Here is a 16,835-nt window from a genome sequence, read left to right on the forward strand (position 1 = left end):
GGCATGGTGTACCCGCACAAAGGGATAGGCTGGGATAGCCTCCAAAACTCCCAAAACCCGCATGAGGAAAAGCTCTATAAAAATGGGATGACTTCATATTTTTTTCATTAATTCTTTATCGCCTGAACAGGACCTTGATTAGAAGGTTCCCCACCTCTTATTTCAAGTGTACCAGCCACTAACAAGCCATTCTATATTTGAAAGTTACACTGATGTACCTTTTATTAGTGACATGTGCATGCTGAAAAACGTTTCTCTGGTGTCCTCCCACATCCCAAAAATATGCATTAATTGGAGACTCTAAAATTGCCCGGAGGTGTGACTATGAGTGCGAATGGTTGTTTGTTTGTATGTGCCCTCCGATTGGCTGGCAACCAGTTCAGGGTGTACCCCGCCTCCTGCCCGATGACAGCTGGGATAGGCTCCAGCACGCCCGCGACCCTCGTGAGGAGAAGCGGCTCAGAAAATGGATGGATGGATGGATATATATATACACAACAAAATAATGGACAACTAATTTTCAAATGAGAAGTAGTAGTAGTATGTTCTGATATATTTTTATAAACATAGAATGCCTGCATATCGAAAAAAATAAAGTTTGTGTGAGCTCTCGATAGTCGTAGCCTGGGAAAAGGAACAATAAAGATAGTGTATATTCGCAACTACAAGTCATTTATCTGGGCTTGTTTCTGTAAATTGTAACATCTGTTGTTTACCTTATAAGGAGTGGAACTTTCTGGCACATTCCACCCCACCACGCACTCAGAGTATAAGATATATTGCGCTTTTTTGTTTAGACAGACACATAGTCGCGCCCCTCGTGAAACTATCTTCCTCCAATTCGTTGTTACTTCTTGCCAATAAATGACAGACAACTATCCATTAGGTCTCCTGGAACTTCACTGGCAAAGAACTCACAATTGGTTAGTATGAATACTTTTGACTTGAACAGTTCAACTATTGTTCAAGTTACTCTAAAAAGGGGTTTGGAAACAAACAAACAAAAATGCTTGCAATATCTCAGCGTTATTATCTATTGCATATTACGATGTGAAATTTTGGTACAGGTTTTAGCAAGAATCATGGAAGTTGTCGCAAATGATTTGCTTTTGTCGGACAGATAAAATTATGTGGTAGGCCTGATGTTTATGTGGAAGTGAGTTTGACATGCCTGCTATTTGATTTTATAATATCCACTTGATACTCTTTTCAACAGAGATGTGTTGCTTGAGAATTCAAATCATGTTTTTCTTTTAACAGTATTTGAGTTCATATCTTATCGCATTATGAAATAGTGTATTTTGTGTTAATGTTGTTTACATTTTTGACTGTAGCATGTATTTTGAGTAACTACTGTATCATTGACTCAGGTGTAACTATTGTATTGATGTGTTGTACCAATCTATTATTTGCACTGTTGATTATATTTGGACCCCAGGAAGATTAGCTAACTACTACGGCACAAGCTAATGGCGATGTTGGCAGCGGCTGTTGCTTGAGACAGTCATTGATATTTTCATCATAATACTTTGCCTACAACACCAAAAAAAGTCAATATCCCAAATAATTTACAATACCATATTATCGCCAGCACTTGCTGAAATTGCGATCATCCAGTGATTTTGAGTTTGTAACTACAACGGTTGCCACTGAGCTAACTAAGCTAGCTAGCTTTAAGCAACAAGCAATGGCGGTGTGCGCTGGAGTCCTCTCATTTTCCGGGTCACACAGAGATCAAGCGCATCGTAAGATTTACTTCAAATTTAAAAAGAATAATAATAGTGAATCACGTCCTGATAGTTTTCTATTGTGTCCAAATCCTATTAACGTCTCATTTTGAACCCCAAAAACACTTTTTTTTGCAGCCAGATTTGCACTTTAACTTTCGCCAGTCACTTTCACTTTTTTTCCTTCCCAAACATGCTCTCTCTCGCCCTGCAGTATGTACAGAATTAATTTAAATACAAATACTTATTTTACAACTTTGTCAAAGTCATCTCATTTTCTAAACAATTTAAACAAGTCAGATTAGCACAAAACAAGATGCTTATCGTCTTATTTGAACTTGCAAGACTTGTCGCTAATAAATCATGCCCCCCCACAAAAAAAAAAAAAAAAAAAAAAAGCTTACGAGGGCAATTACAGAAATGACAAGCCCCGCAAGAACGGAGTAGATGCCAAAATGCAGAATAGATCAATAATTGCCTGCATGCTACAGATAACCACCCTTTCATTTATATTAAGTCCTCGGATATTATGCTGGCAAGGCACATCCATAAAAGTGGATGCAATATTACAACTTCATTATTTTATATATTTTATATATATATATATATATATATATATATATATATATATATATATATATCCATCCATCCATTTTCTGAGCAGCTTATCCTCACAAGGGTCGTCGGGTGTCCTGTGGGGGGTGCTCTCCACAATGATGCAGGTTTTTAATGCCGTGTCACCTGAGAGATTGAAGGTCACGGGCATTCAATATTGTTTTTCGGCCTTGCAGTTTATGTGCAGAGATTTCCCCAGATTTTCTGAATCTTTTGATGATATTATGGACCGTAGATAATAAAATCCCTAAATTCATTACAATTGTATGTTGAGAAACGTTGTTCTTAAACTGCTGTACTCTTTGCTGATGCAGTTGTTCACAAAGTGGTGAACCTTGCCACATCATAGCTTGTGAAAAACTGAGCCTTTCGGGGATGCTCCTTTTATACCCAATCATGACCTGTTCACCTGTGGAATGTTCCAAACAGGTGTTTTTTTAGCATGCCACAACTTTCCCAGTCTTTTGTTGCCCCTGTCCGAAGCTTTTTAGAACATGTTGCAGGCATCAAATTCAAAATGAGAGAAAATTTGCAACAACAAAAACACAATAACGTTAATCAGTATGAAGATTTAATATTTTGTCTTTGTAGAGTATTCAATGGAATATAGGTTGAAAAGGATTGGCAAATCAGAATCATCTTTATGTCTATGACAAAAACACACATGAAATTTGGAGCCGCTCGAGTACGACAACAGACAGCCATTTTGACAAAAAATCCAACCCCAATTCCAATAAAGTTGGGACGTTGTGTTAAAAATAAATAAAAACAGAAAACAATGATTTGCAAATCATGTTCAACCTATATTTAATTGAATACTCTACAAAGAAGATATTAAATGTTCATACTGATTAACGTTATTGTGTTTTTGTTGTTGCGACGAGTCCACATTTCAAATTGTTTTTAGAAATTGGGGACGTCGTGTCCTCCCGGCCAAAGAGGAAAAGAACCATCCGGACTGTTATGGACGCAAAGTTCAAAAGCCAGCATCTGCGATGGTATGGGGCTGTGTTAGTGCCAAAGGCATGGGTAACTTACACATCTGTGAAGGCACCATTAATGCTGAAAGGTACATACAGGTTTTGGAGAAACATATGCTGCCATCCAAGTAACGTCTTTTTCATGAACGCCCCTGCTTATTTCAGCAAGACAATGCCAAACCACATTCTGCACGTGTTACAACAGCGTGGCTTCGTAGTAAAAGAGTGAGGGTACTAGACTGGCCTGCCTGCAGTCCAGACCTGTCTCCCATTGGAATTGTGTGGCGCATTATCCATCCATCCATCCATTTTCTGAGCCGCTTCTCCTCACTAGGGTCGCGGGCGTGCTGGAGCCTATCCCAGCTGTCATCGGGCAGGAGGCGGGGTACACCCTGAACTGGTTGCCAGCCAATCGCAGGGCACATACAAACAAACAACCATTCGCACTCACAGTCACACCTACGGGCAATTTAGAGTCTCCAATTTATGCATGTTTTTGGGATGTGGGAGGATACCGGAGTGCCCGGAGAAAACCCACACAGGCACGGGGAGAACATGCAAACTCCACACAGTCGGGACCGGGGATTGAACCCGGGTCCTCAGAACTGTGAGGCTGACGCTCTAACCAGTCGCCCACCGTGCCGCTGTGGCGCATTATGAAGCGTAAAATACGACAACGGAAACCCCAGACTGTTGAACAGCTGAACCTGTACATCAAGCAAGAATGGGAAAGAATTCCACCTACAAAGCTTCAACAATTAGTGTCCTCAGTTCCCAAACGTTCATTGAATGTTGTTAAAAGAAAACATGATGAAAAACAGTGGTAAACAAGACCCTGTCCCAGCTTTTTTTGGAACGTTTTGCAGCCATAAAATTCCAAGTTAATGATTATTTGCTAAAAACATTAAATATATTGTCTTTGTATCGTATTCAATTAAATATAGTTTGAACATGATTTTCAAATGATTGTATTCTGTTTTTATTTATGTTTAACACAACATCCCAACTTCATTGGAATTGGGGTTGCTAAGGGATAGCGCGCATAGATTCTGCCGCTCTGCTCCTGTCTCATCTCGTCTGCCTGTGCCCAGCCCGTCCTCCTGGATTAAAACTGGATTTAATAACCAAAGGCACCGAGAATGTTACAACAACACAAAGCACTCCCACCATGCGATGAGAGGAAAAAGGCCGAACGAACAAAAGGCGACACGACAAAAGGTCGGTAGTAGTAAGCGAATAAAAATAAGCCACAGCACTAAAGTCAGCGCCACGAAAAAACTACAAAAAGTCAAAAACTAGCACGAAACAGAGATCACTGTTGTACTTAGTGTTAGTGAAGTACACGGGAACGGAAAACACACAGGAAGCACGTGGATGAATAAGTACGTCAGGCACGGAATACGATACAAAACTCTAGATCATAAGGGGGTTAGCAAGTGAATTGTCCGACGCTGCCTGCTGTCATAGCTGCCCCTAAAAATCAGCTGATTGCCAATTCCTGACCGCTGCACTGCTAGGACACTGCTCACCAATGTTCACCCAGGCACTGAAACACAAACACAACCATGAAGAAAAAACGAGCATGACAGGTTTACAATGAAACAAGCAATACATATTATTAATAAGACTGATTATTACGCTCTCAATTACCTACTTTTTCTTAACACAAATTTTATGAAGTTAGAAGACATACTATTAATACAAATAATTTTCAGAGCAAAGAGAAGATCGCTTCCACACATTAAAGTAGGAGTGACTTTTGTTACACTCCGCTGCTGAAATTCACCCGCATCGGGTGGGTTGGTGGCTGCTATTGTCAAGCCCTGTATGTTTTTTAACCTTCTCTACAAATGACCTGACCCATACAATCCGTTTAAAAAATAATCAAATGTGGTATTTGAGCACAGGTTTGCCGACCCGTACGTTAAATTGGCATTTACATACTCTTATTTTTAAAGTGAACGGGAAAACTCTTAATTTGAAAGTAAGCGGAAAAGAAGAACGTCAACAGACGCACGTGTTCGCCTGCCGCTTGCCGTACTTACTTCCGCCAATGTTGACACTTTACTGGTTGCTAAGTGGGAGCTTTGCCTTGGATACCCTTACTTATAAATGTCAAGAAGATATTAAATATTGAAAATAAATGTTCACACCACAAATGGATACTTTCGAGGAGTCGCCACGGAGCAGATAACATCCAAGACGGCGCCATTCGCCGCCAGGTACTTTTATACTTTTATATTCATGTCAATGGTGCTAACTGATAGCTTCACTCGTTCACTTGTTACGAAGTTCATCATAAGGTTTGCAGTTTGCAAATAACAATGTTGTCGTTTGTGCGTTCATTTGAGTTCAATAGTAGTCGTCGTTGTCGTTGCATATAAACATACTCCGTAGTCTGCTCGTACGTGTTCAATAACCACTCTTCGAATTTAGGAAGGAAGGAAATATTTTAATTCACCTTCACCTTTTCTTTTCTATTATCACTATTAATGCTGCTATACTTGTCACAGGAAAAAAAAAGAGAAAGTTGTTTCCCCGAGTGACTTCACATATGAGCGTCTCAAAATTACGAGGGAGTGTGTGCGTGCGTTGTCAGTGTGCGTGCGCGCGAGTCTGTGTGTGTGTGTGTGTGTGTGTTGGGTGGGGGTTATAACGTTAACTGCAAAGATTGCCTGCTTAATTTCTCTCGTGTTTATTTCACTCATTATAACAAACACTGAATCATGTGCAAAGCGTTTAATAACTTTATGAGGATGTCAAAGGTAACAAATCTCTTTCTCTGTATCTATCTATCTATCTATCTATCTATCTATCTATCTATCTATCTATCTATCTATCTATCTATCTATCTGAACCCTGTTCATAGCATAGACATGAAGATACAGTGCCACCAAAAAGTATTCACACCCCTTCACTTTTTCCACATTTTGCTGTTACGGACTTATTGTAAAGCTGATTCGAGTATAGTTTTCTGAAAAAAAAATACATCTACATGAAATATCCCATAATGACAAAGTAAAAGCATTGTTAGACAGTTGTGCAAATGTATTGAAAATCCGAATCATCTTTATTTGTCAAGTATGTAAAAATCACACAAAGAATTTTTCTCCGGTAGTTGGAGCCGCTCTAGTATGACAGCAGACAGCAATTTGACAGAAAATACTTTAGAGTAGAGTTTACACCGATTTGATCGGTATCAGCCGATAAATGAATTTTATGCTGATTGGCTTTGTCATAATTCGCCGATCGATCGGCTCTACAAAAGACATCTATTCTGCGTCGCCATCGTGTACAGTATATTTGTATCCAGAAGCTAGTTTATTTTTAGCCTTGTCACATGCCTTTTGATGTGCTGGTGTAAATATCTGACAGCCAATAAAGTTATTTTTGAAAAAACATGTCGGCGGTGTGGGACAGACAACACGTCTGAGACAGACAACACGTCATGCCTGGATGAGACGACAAGACAAATTTGGTCTTTTACAATGGCACTATGTCAGACTACTGCAATAAAATCTTGTATTTCGATACCACCGCATCCCGTCTTTTACGATCACTGGGCTTTATCTTGTCAACTCAAACATGACCGGTGGTAACACTCGTTACCATGCATCGTGTGTATTATAAGAACAAAATGGGGAAAAACGTGTGCTGGTGGTCACCGGTGCTCGGGAGATTACGTTCATTTAAGGCTTGCTTGAGGTATGTTCATGTATTTTTAATACGATACGGTTCGCAAGCAGGCAACAAAACGTTATTTGTAGCCCAGCAAGCTAGTGCTAGCACTAACGGTTGTGCGTGTATGTCGAATCATGCTCTAAGGTTTCGGTGGGTGAAGTAATTTAATTACAATCAAGTAATTCCATTACAGTAAGTTATCTCCCATTATTTCTGTCAAGTTGTAATGTTGGTTTATATGTAGTGATTTCTACCCTTTATGGAGCGAGGACACCTATTTTACAATTGTAAAATCTCACGACACACCAACAAACAAAAATGTCACAAAAAAGTAGATACACAGTATCAGTACATTATACTGTACAGTACAGTACACAATTACTGTATATACTTCCTGCCATCTAATACAGTGATTTCCAACCTTTATGGAGCCAAGGCACACATTTTAAAATGGAAAATCTCACGGCACACCAACAAACAAAAATGTCACAAAAAGTGGATACCTCAATTACTTTATGTACTTCCTGCCATCTAATAGAAGAGCATTTATTTGCCTCACTGGCATAAATAAATGAACAAAGATACACTATTTCTTGTAAACAAATACTTTTTGGAGCAATTACCGCAATTTCTCATGTATTATGCGCACCCATGTATAATACGCACCCACAAAGTTGATCTCAAAATTCTGGAAAACCCTTCTACCTATGTATAATGCTTTTTTTTTTTACAATGCATAATTTTGCTTCGACCCATATGATCAAAACATGAAGTATTATCTGTATTTTGTAAGAACAAAGAGAAATTACGGGACGTGAAATTTTATTATTTCCCACGACACACCTGAAGAGCGCTCACGGCACACTTATGTTCCCGGCACACTGGTTGAGAATCACTGATCGAATAGAAGAGCATTTATTTGTTCTGTCTGTCACTATCCCTTACTGGCATAAATAGAGGAACAATGATACATTTCTTGTAAATGAATAATTTTTTGAGCAGATAAGTAAAATTTGATCATTTCCCATGGCACACCTGAGGATTGGTCATTGCACACTAATGTGCCACGGCACACTGGTTGGCAATCACTGGACTAGATAATACTTTTGTAGATACTCAGTATACAATAAACAAGTATATACAGTAAATGAACAAGTAATTTAAATAGACACATTGGTCCATCTTGTGATCGGATTGGTGATTGGTTATCGCTCATTGTTTTTTTTAACTCACTGATTGGTGATCGGCCCCCAAAATCCTGATCATGTAAAGCCTACTTTTGAGACATAAAAATATAGCAGCACAGTACGGAGAGTCACTGAGAAATGAAAGGTTACCAGTAACGTGGTAATAAATACATGCTGGTAATGCATGTATTTATTTTTGACAATTGTGCAAATTATGCAGAGTCCTCTAGCAATTTAGAGCAGTTTAAAATGACTAATAGAGCAATAGTCTGGTACAGTGATCATTGTGCGAATGGTGCAGAGACTTCAAGACATTTAAGCAGTTTAAAGTGATTAGTAGTGCGATAATCTGGAACAGTATTCATTAATTGTGCAGATGGTGCAGATACATCTCAAGCGCATGAGTGGCTGGTGAGTCAACAACAGATATGCAAAAGTGCAGAGTGGCAAGACTACTACAAAAAAGATGCGAGAGGCCTGTCATTTTCATCATAGGTACCATATGCTGCATTGATATAATCTTGCTTTTATATGGCAGCATTTTTTTATTGCATGTACCAGGCTGGTCAAAGCAAGCTGGTATAACACCTGAGCTGAGGATCTGTGGAGGTAGCACACGTTACCCAGTCAACTTGTGAAGACCATATTAAGAACAGTGTAGGTTTTTCATGCTCATGAAACAATTACACATCCAAGGTGGATTGAGATTGATCAGTTTTTGCCACTTTAAGTCAAGGGACATGTTCAGTACTGGTAAACCAGCTCCCTGTTCTTGTGACTAAATCAGGGTTTCGATTGGTCAGACTGAAACACTGCTGAAACATCCATAACCTGTGATGGTTGTTTTCCACTATGTGGCGTTCAGTAGCAACCTTGGGACCATATCCTAGTGGAGTCTAATCATATGTGATAGCTCCTAAAGGTGTGAAGTAAATTAATTTCTTAGCCCAGTAATTTAGAGAATTGGATTAACATTGACAAGTATGTGGCGGTGTACATCAATGTTAATCTCTTAAAATAAATAAATAATAATAATCATAATATCGACCCTAACCCAGTTTTGAGACGTAGGTATTTTACTATTCTCGGGAAGGTTGGCAATTAGGGCTCGGCGATTATGGAAAAAATAATAATTGATAGTAAAATCACTGTTAATAAACACAATTATTCATTGATTTCAAAACTTGGTATTCATTCAACTCCCAAATTTCAGCTTTAAATCTAACTTAAGAACAATAAAAGAGTCAACCAGAAAATACATTTGAAAAGGTAAAATTATAATATCAAAATAATAGGATTAAAATAAATAAAAACATAAAATCATGGTAAAGATGTGCCAATGTTTTTAGCTATTGACTGTATTGTCTCTTTAATATATATTTGTCTAAAAAAATCCTTCTTATTAATGTGGCATTTAGCAAATGTAAATAATTTTGCTAACTGCCGTTTCAATAAACATCTTAAAGCAGGCTCAGGGAGGACATAATGGCATACATCACATGCTTGCTGCAAGCAACATGGTGTGTTCAGGGTGTTTTAACAACGCAGGAACTTTCATACACAACCTGTGCCCCTGCACATTAATCGTTCATTTTTCTTCGATTATAATGTTTTTATGATCGTGAGAAGCCAAAATCGAAATCACGATTACATTTTGATGAATCGCCCAGCCCTATTCGCAGAGTGATCTGCTTTTGCTACTTCTACCTCTAAGAACAAGAAGAAGAAGAAGAAGAAGAAGAAGAAGAAAAATCATCTTTATTGTCATGAACATGCATGCATGCACACAAAATTTGTTCTCTGCATTTTACAGTGAACACATACACCTGTTAGTAGAACACACTGGAGCAGGGGGCAACTTAAGCACCCGGGGAGCAGTTCGGGGTATCGGTGTCTTGCGCAAAGACACCACAGCTGTGAGTCTAGGAGATGTTGGTGGATGCTCCGGTCGGCGTCTTGAACCTAGGTCCCCACGGTGGAAGGTGATGATCTTAAACATTGGGCCACGGCTGACTGCGTGAAGATGTTATTATATTATTAAATGTGAGGATGTGCTCAACGCTTGACGATATCTGAGGTGCCGCAGGTAGCCACGTTTTCCCCACACTCTGGTTTGGTTAATGGGATTCTTCCCAAATCCACTAAAACAATAGCACTTTACAAGTGAACCAACACCGCCCCTCCCACTGGCTAGATCCATCCTCGGTGCTGTCACTGACTTTTTGATGAAAGATGTCTTCTGAGTTGCTGCCAAGGCGTTTGAAAAGACTCCAAGCTGTAAAACCAGGATGGCTGCAGCGGGCGAGACATCTGGATGAATGTGTGAAAGGATTTGACTGCTTTTCCTGCCTCAGAGGAAATCCTGGAATCAGATGAAGCACTGTGAAAACTTTAATCCATCTGCCAGGGTAAGAAAAAATGCTTCTTATAATTATGTTTAATATTTACTTGAAAATGTTAGAATATTAACGATATGAAATTATAAAATTATCATGTGTGATTGCTTTCTGATTCAAGTCAAAGCATTGGATTGAATCCATGTTTCATCACATTAACTAGAGCTAATGAGTTGTCTGTCATTGAAGGCTGTGACTGTTTTTGATTATTAAGAGTATTTAAATGACAAAGAATATCTCCTTCACCCCACCCTTTTAAGTCGGGTACACGCATTCTGATAATCGGGCTGGATTTTCCCTCCCTTGGGATCAAATTTGCACCGAAAATGGTCAGAGTTCGACCAAGCCATCGACTTGGTGATTGTGATACGAAATTGAACAAGCTCGCACTGTTGCTTAAATTCACAAATAGAGGAGCAACTGGTTTTACTCAGTGTTTGATAACATGTCTCACAAGTCCTTCACCACAATAAAAATTACAAGAGAGAAGTTTGCAACGGCCATGTTGTTACTCGACCAAGCTAACAGGTCAGTCGACAGACAGACATCTGGTTTGGGTGAGGAGGCTCGCAATTGTAGAGAATTTGTAATGTTTAGTTTTTTTTCCTTGATCCTTTTCCTTCCTCATGTGCGGGGTTTTATAAATTTTAAAAATCAGTTGAGATGTTAAAAATGCCTGGAGGTGGGGATCGGAATCGGATCGGATCGGACTGGATCTAAAATGTCCCATGTTACTACTCTGATACAAGCAGTCCATTCAATGCGCCGCTCCAGCATTTTTATCCAGCAGCTCCGAATGGCATGCAGATCCCACATGATCACAGCAGCAGGTTGCTAAGGTGCTAACATAGGAGTAAGGAGTAAGAGTGAATGTTGCTTGTTTAAAGTTGTTTATTGACACTTCAGTTTAAGTTCACTGGAAAACTAAACTCACGTAATAAAATTACACCGATTGAATGTTCAGATACATCACAGCCTTCGTCTCTTTCTTTGTTTTTGTTTTTCACAAAAATCGCAACCTCAGCGCTAACACACGATGAATTAAGAACACTATTCATGAGCCAAGGAAAATTAGCATTGAACTTGCGGCACTTATATCACTCAAAGTAATAAATATCAGTACACAAACTCTGTATAACCATATACAAACAGGCAATATAACAATACTACCTGGCATATATTCTTCAAATTCTGTGAAAAACGAATTATTATAACAATATTTGATTGTTACTGCTACTTTCTTTGTTACTGCAAATGTGTATCTCATTACGTGTATCACACTGCCCCGCAGAGGCCAAGACATGAACAGCAGAAACTGCGACTGTCAATAAAACTAAATCCCAGTTGCATAAAAAATTTCAAAGTGTCGTGCCGTACATGTGGAGAAAGCAAATTATGTTCCCACCATATACTGAGAGTAAAAACAAAATAAAAAAAAACCTAAATTGAACTTTAATCGTTATTTTGTACTTTAAAAGTGTAATATAATATTTATTATTTATTGAGACTATTTTTCATGGGGCGGCACGGTGGACGACTGGTTGGCACATCTGCCTCACAGTTCTGAAATCAAATCCGGCCTCGCCTGTGTGGAGACTGCATGTTCTCCCTGTGCCTGTGTGGGTTTTCTCCGGGTACTCCGGTTTCCTCCCACATCCCCAAAACATGCATGCTAGGTAATTGAAGACTCTAAATTGCTCATAGGTGTGAATGTGAGTGCGAATGGTTGTTTGTTTATGTGTGCCCAGGGCACATATATGTGCCCTGCAATTGGCTGGCGAACAGTTCACGGTGTACCCCGCCTCTTGCCCGAAGATAGCGCGGATAGGCGCGGGCGCATGCCCGCGACCCTAGTGAGGATAAGCTGTACGGAAGATGAAGGAATTTTTCATGGCTTTCTAATTTATCCATCCATCCATCCATCCATTTTCTGAGCCGCTTCTCCTCACTAGGGTCGCGGGCGTGCTGGAGCCTGTCCCAGCTATCATCAGGCAGGAGGCGGGGTACACCCTGAACTGGTTGCCAGCCAATCGCAGGGCACATACAAACAAACAACCATTCGCACTCACATTCACACCTACGGGCAATTTAGAGTCACCAATGAATGCATGTTTCTGGGATGTGGGAGGAAACCGGAGTGCCCGGAGAAAACCCACACAGGCACGGGGAGAACATGCAAACTCCACACAGGCGGGGCCGGGGATTGGCCGGGGAACCCAGGTCCTCAGATCTGTGAGGCTGACGCTCTAACCAGTCATCCACCGTGCCGCCTTTCTAATGTATTTTTTTATTTAATCTAGTCAAATGTATAAGATGCTTATGTTAAAGTTAAGCAGTGGTTATGTTGCAATTTAAATATAATACTTTGTTATTGGTTTTATGAAAGGCGGCATTGTGGATGTGGATGACTGCTTAGCACATCTGCCTCACAGTTCTGAGGATCGGGGTTCAAATCCCAGTCCCGCCTGTGTGCAGTTTCCATGTTCTCCCCGTGCCTGGGTGGGTTTTCTCCGGCTACTCCAGTTTCTTCCCACATCCCAAAAACATGTGTTGTAGGTTTATTGAAGACTCTAAATTGCCCGTAGTTGTGAATGTAAGTGCGAATGGTTGTTTGTTTATATGTGCCCTGCGATTGGCTCGCGACGAGTTCAGGGTGCACCCCACCTCTCGCCCGAATGTGCTGGATAGGCTCCAGCACATTACTAAATACAATAAATGAAATAAATTACATCTGCTATCTTTTTGGATAGTTTTTGCATAAACTTGCTCGTCATCAAAGAATCCAGTGACGACGACAACCTCCTTGTCATTGACATGTTCACATTTATAATGTGAGATCCGAATCTCGAAATCCCACCCTCAACATTATCATGATTGAGATATGTCAGATTGAGACGTGCTGCTTTTTTCCAACGAAATCCAACGAAACAACAATCGTCAAAATAGTTCATAGTCTTTCCACCTTCATTGGCTGTGATGCTAGCCTTGGTTTCAGCAGAGAGAGGAGAGACAGCTATTCATAGAAGAATATTGATTGATTGATTGATACAAGATGGCGCCTACCAGTGTGGTCGCCTCAGTTACACGTTCTCTAGTATTGTTTGGAGACATTACACGACTCACTTACACAAGGGGAGACTTGCTAACCATAAAGGAGGCTACTCCGGACTTTCTTTCACCAACTTTTGCAAATCCCCACAGTTTTTTCCCCCCGAGTTACTCACTGGAGCAGCAACTGTGGTCCTCGGCGCATGGAAACGGAGGCGACGGCACAGAGGGAAGCGAGCCGGCATCCAGATGAAACTCCGCAAGAGAGGGTACAGATTGGCATTTCCGTCCATCCACCTACCCAACAAAATGGACGAGCTTCATCTTCTGATAAAGACCAGTAAAGACTTCGGATGTTCCGCCGCCATGTGCTTTACGGAGACTTGGCTTTCTGAGGCTGTACCCGATGGCGCCGTCATGCTTCCGGGTTTTCATCTTCACTGAGCAGACCGCATCATGGCGTTATCGGGGAAAACAAAATGCGGCGGGATATGCTTCTATATCAACGAAAAATGGTGTACGGACGTCACGGAGCTCAGCACACACTGCAGCCCGCATTTGGAGTCGCTGTTTTTGAACTGTAAGCCAATCTACGTGCCGCATGAATTTGAATCATTCATCCTGGCTGGCGTTTACATCGCGCCTCAAGCTAACACGAATGCCACACTGCTAATGCTCACCGAACAAGTGAACGAAATTGAAAAAAAAAACACCTGGACTCACCCCTCATTATTCTTGGGGATTTTAACAAAGCTAAACCTAACCACGAACTCCCTAAATACAAGCAGTACATCGACTGTCCTACCAGGGAAAATAACATTTTAGACCACTGCTATACTATGCTAAAAAACGCATACCGTGCTATACCTCGTGCAGCCCTGGGCTCGTCTGATCACTGCTTAATTCACTCAATACCAACCTATAGGAAATAACTTAAATGCGCGAAGCCGATGGTGAAAACAGTGAAAAAGTGGACCAATGAAGCAAAGATGGAACTTCAAAGCTGTTTAGACTGCACAGACTGGAGTGTCTTTGAAAATTCAGCTGGCAGCCTGGATAAATATACGGACACTGTCACATCCTATATCAGTTTCTGTGAAGATGTGTGTGTACCAACAAAGTCCTTTCGCACATTCAACAACAACAATCCGTCGTTCACTGCCAAACTTAAGCAGCTTTGCCAACCCAAGGAGGACGCATATCAGAGCAAGGACAGGGCCCTGTATAATCGCGCTAGAAACCAGCTGACGAAAGAAATTAACATTGCAAAGAGGAACTATGCCGCAAAGTTGGAAAAAACAGTTTAGCGCTAACAACTCTAAATCAGTCTGGCATGCATTCCAATCGCTGACAAATTACAAGCGACGATCCCCCCAAGCTGAGAACAATAGCACACTAGCCAACGACTTGAATACCTTCTACTGCAGATTTGAAAATGACACTTTCACTTTCAGGATGTGAGACGCATCTTCAAACAACAAAAGATTAACAAAGCGGACCATGTGTCCTCATCCTGCCTCAAAAGTCTGCACGGACCAGCTCGCTCCAGTCTTCACACAGATATTCGCTCCAGTCTTCACACAGATATTCAATAGATCTCTAGATCTCTGCGGATCATGCAGTCAACATGGGACTGCACTTCATCCTAGAACACTTCGACAGTGCAGGGACCTACGGGAGGATCCTGTTTGTGGACGTCAGATCAGCGTTCAACACCATCATCCCTGAACTCCTTTCATCCAACCTTTTCCAGCTCAGCGTCTTACCTGCCATCTGCCAGTGGATTTACAGCTTCCTGACGGCCAGGACACAGCAGGTGAGGCTGGGGGAGGCCACCTCATCCACACGCAGCATCAGCACTGGGGCGCCCCAAGGTTGGGTCCTCTCTCCGCTGCTCTTCTCTCTCTACACAAACAACTGCACTTCAGCGCACCCGGCTGTCAAACTCCTGAAGTTTGCAGATGACACCACTGTCATCGGCCTCATCAAGGACGGTGACGAGTCTGCATATCGACAGGAAGTGGAGCGGCTGGAGCTGTGGTGCGGCCGACACAATCTGGAGCTGAACATGCTCAAGACTGTAGAGATGATTGTGGACTTCAGGAGGCATCCTTCGCCACAGCTGCCCCTCACGTTGTCTAGCTGCCTTGTGTCAACCGTCTAGATCTTCAAGTTACTGGGAATTACAGTCTCTCAGGACCTGAAGTGGGCGACCAACGTCAACTCCGTCCTCAAAAAGGCCCAGCAGAGGATGTACTTCCTGCGGCTTCTGAGAAAGCACGGCCTGCCACAGGAGCTGCTGAGGCAGTTCTACACAGCGGTCATCGAATCAGTCCTGTGTTCTTCCATCACAGTCTGGTTTGGTACTGCTACAAAAAAGGACAAACTCTGACTGCAACGGACAATCAAAACTGCTGATTGTCGGTACCCCCCTACCCACCCTTGAGGACTTGCACGTTGCCAGAACTAAGACAAGAGCGTGCAAAATCCCTCCGCATCCCGGTCACCAGCTCTTACAGCTCCTTCCCTCAGGTAGGCGCTACCGATCAATGCAAACTAGAACTAGCAGACATTCCAACAGCTTCTTCCCTCTTGCAATCAACTTCTTAAACACCGAACCTACAATTTCATTATAACATGCTGGCAATCTTTTGACTTGAGTTTGTTGTCACATTTCTGTGGGGCCAATTATACATTACTTGTGCACTCACTCCAGTAGTCTCGCCACACTGCACTATTTGTATATCTGTTGTTGACCAATACTGGCCACTCATGCCAGAGTAGCATCTGCTCCATTTGCACACTGATTGAGGAGTATCTGCAACATTTGCACAATCAACATTGTCCCAGATTATCGCAGAACTCGCTTGAAGTCTCGGCGCCCTTTGCACAATGGTCATTGCACCGGACTATTGGAATATTAGTCTTTCGAACTGGTCTAAATGCTCGAGGACTGTCAATTGTCAAAAAATAAATAAATGTACCGGCATTACCAGATAACTAGCAACCCTTTATTGCTCAGTGACTGTTTTTTGTCAATGTCTTTACGTCTCAAAAGTGTTCTGTCAATTGACTGTCTGTTGTCGTACTAGAGCGGCTCCAACTCCCGGAGACAAATTCCTTGTGTGTTTTTTGGACATACTTGGCAAATAAAGATGATTCTGATTCTGATATGACGTGACATGATGAAGGTTGACGACC

General features: G+C 41.3%; 1 protein-coding gene across 2 annotated transcripts in view; it reads left to right on the top strand.

Annotated features, from left to right (window-relative positions):
• Positions 1–5,384: 5,384 nt before the first annotated feature.
• The window catches only part of enox2 (ecto-NOX disulfide-thiol exchanger 2), a 261,786-nt gene continuing 250,335 nt past the window's right edge, over positions 5,385–16,835 (top strand). For both annotated transcript variants that reach the window (XM_061685288.1, XM_061685290.1), the window contains exon 1: positions 5,385–5,544. The gene's annotated coding sequence lies outside the window, so the exon portion shown is untranslated. The remainder of the gene's footprint in view (positions 5,545–16,835) is intronic.

The sequence above is a fragment of the Phycodurus eques genome, chromosome 9, assembly GCF_024500275.1.
Source record: "Phycodurus eques isolate BA_2022a chromosome 9, UOR_Pequ_1.1, whole genome shotgun sequence".
Taxonomy (NCBI): domain Eukaryota; kingdom Metazoa; phylum Chordata; class Actinopteri; order Syngnathiformes; family Syngnathidae; genus Phycodurus; species Phycodurus eques.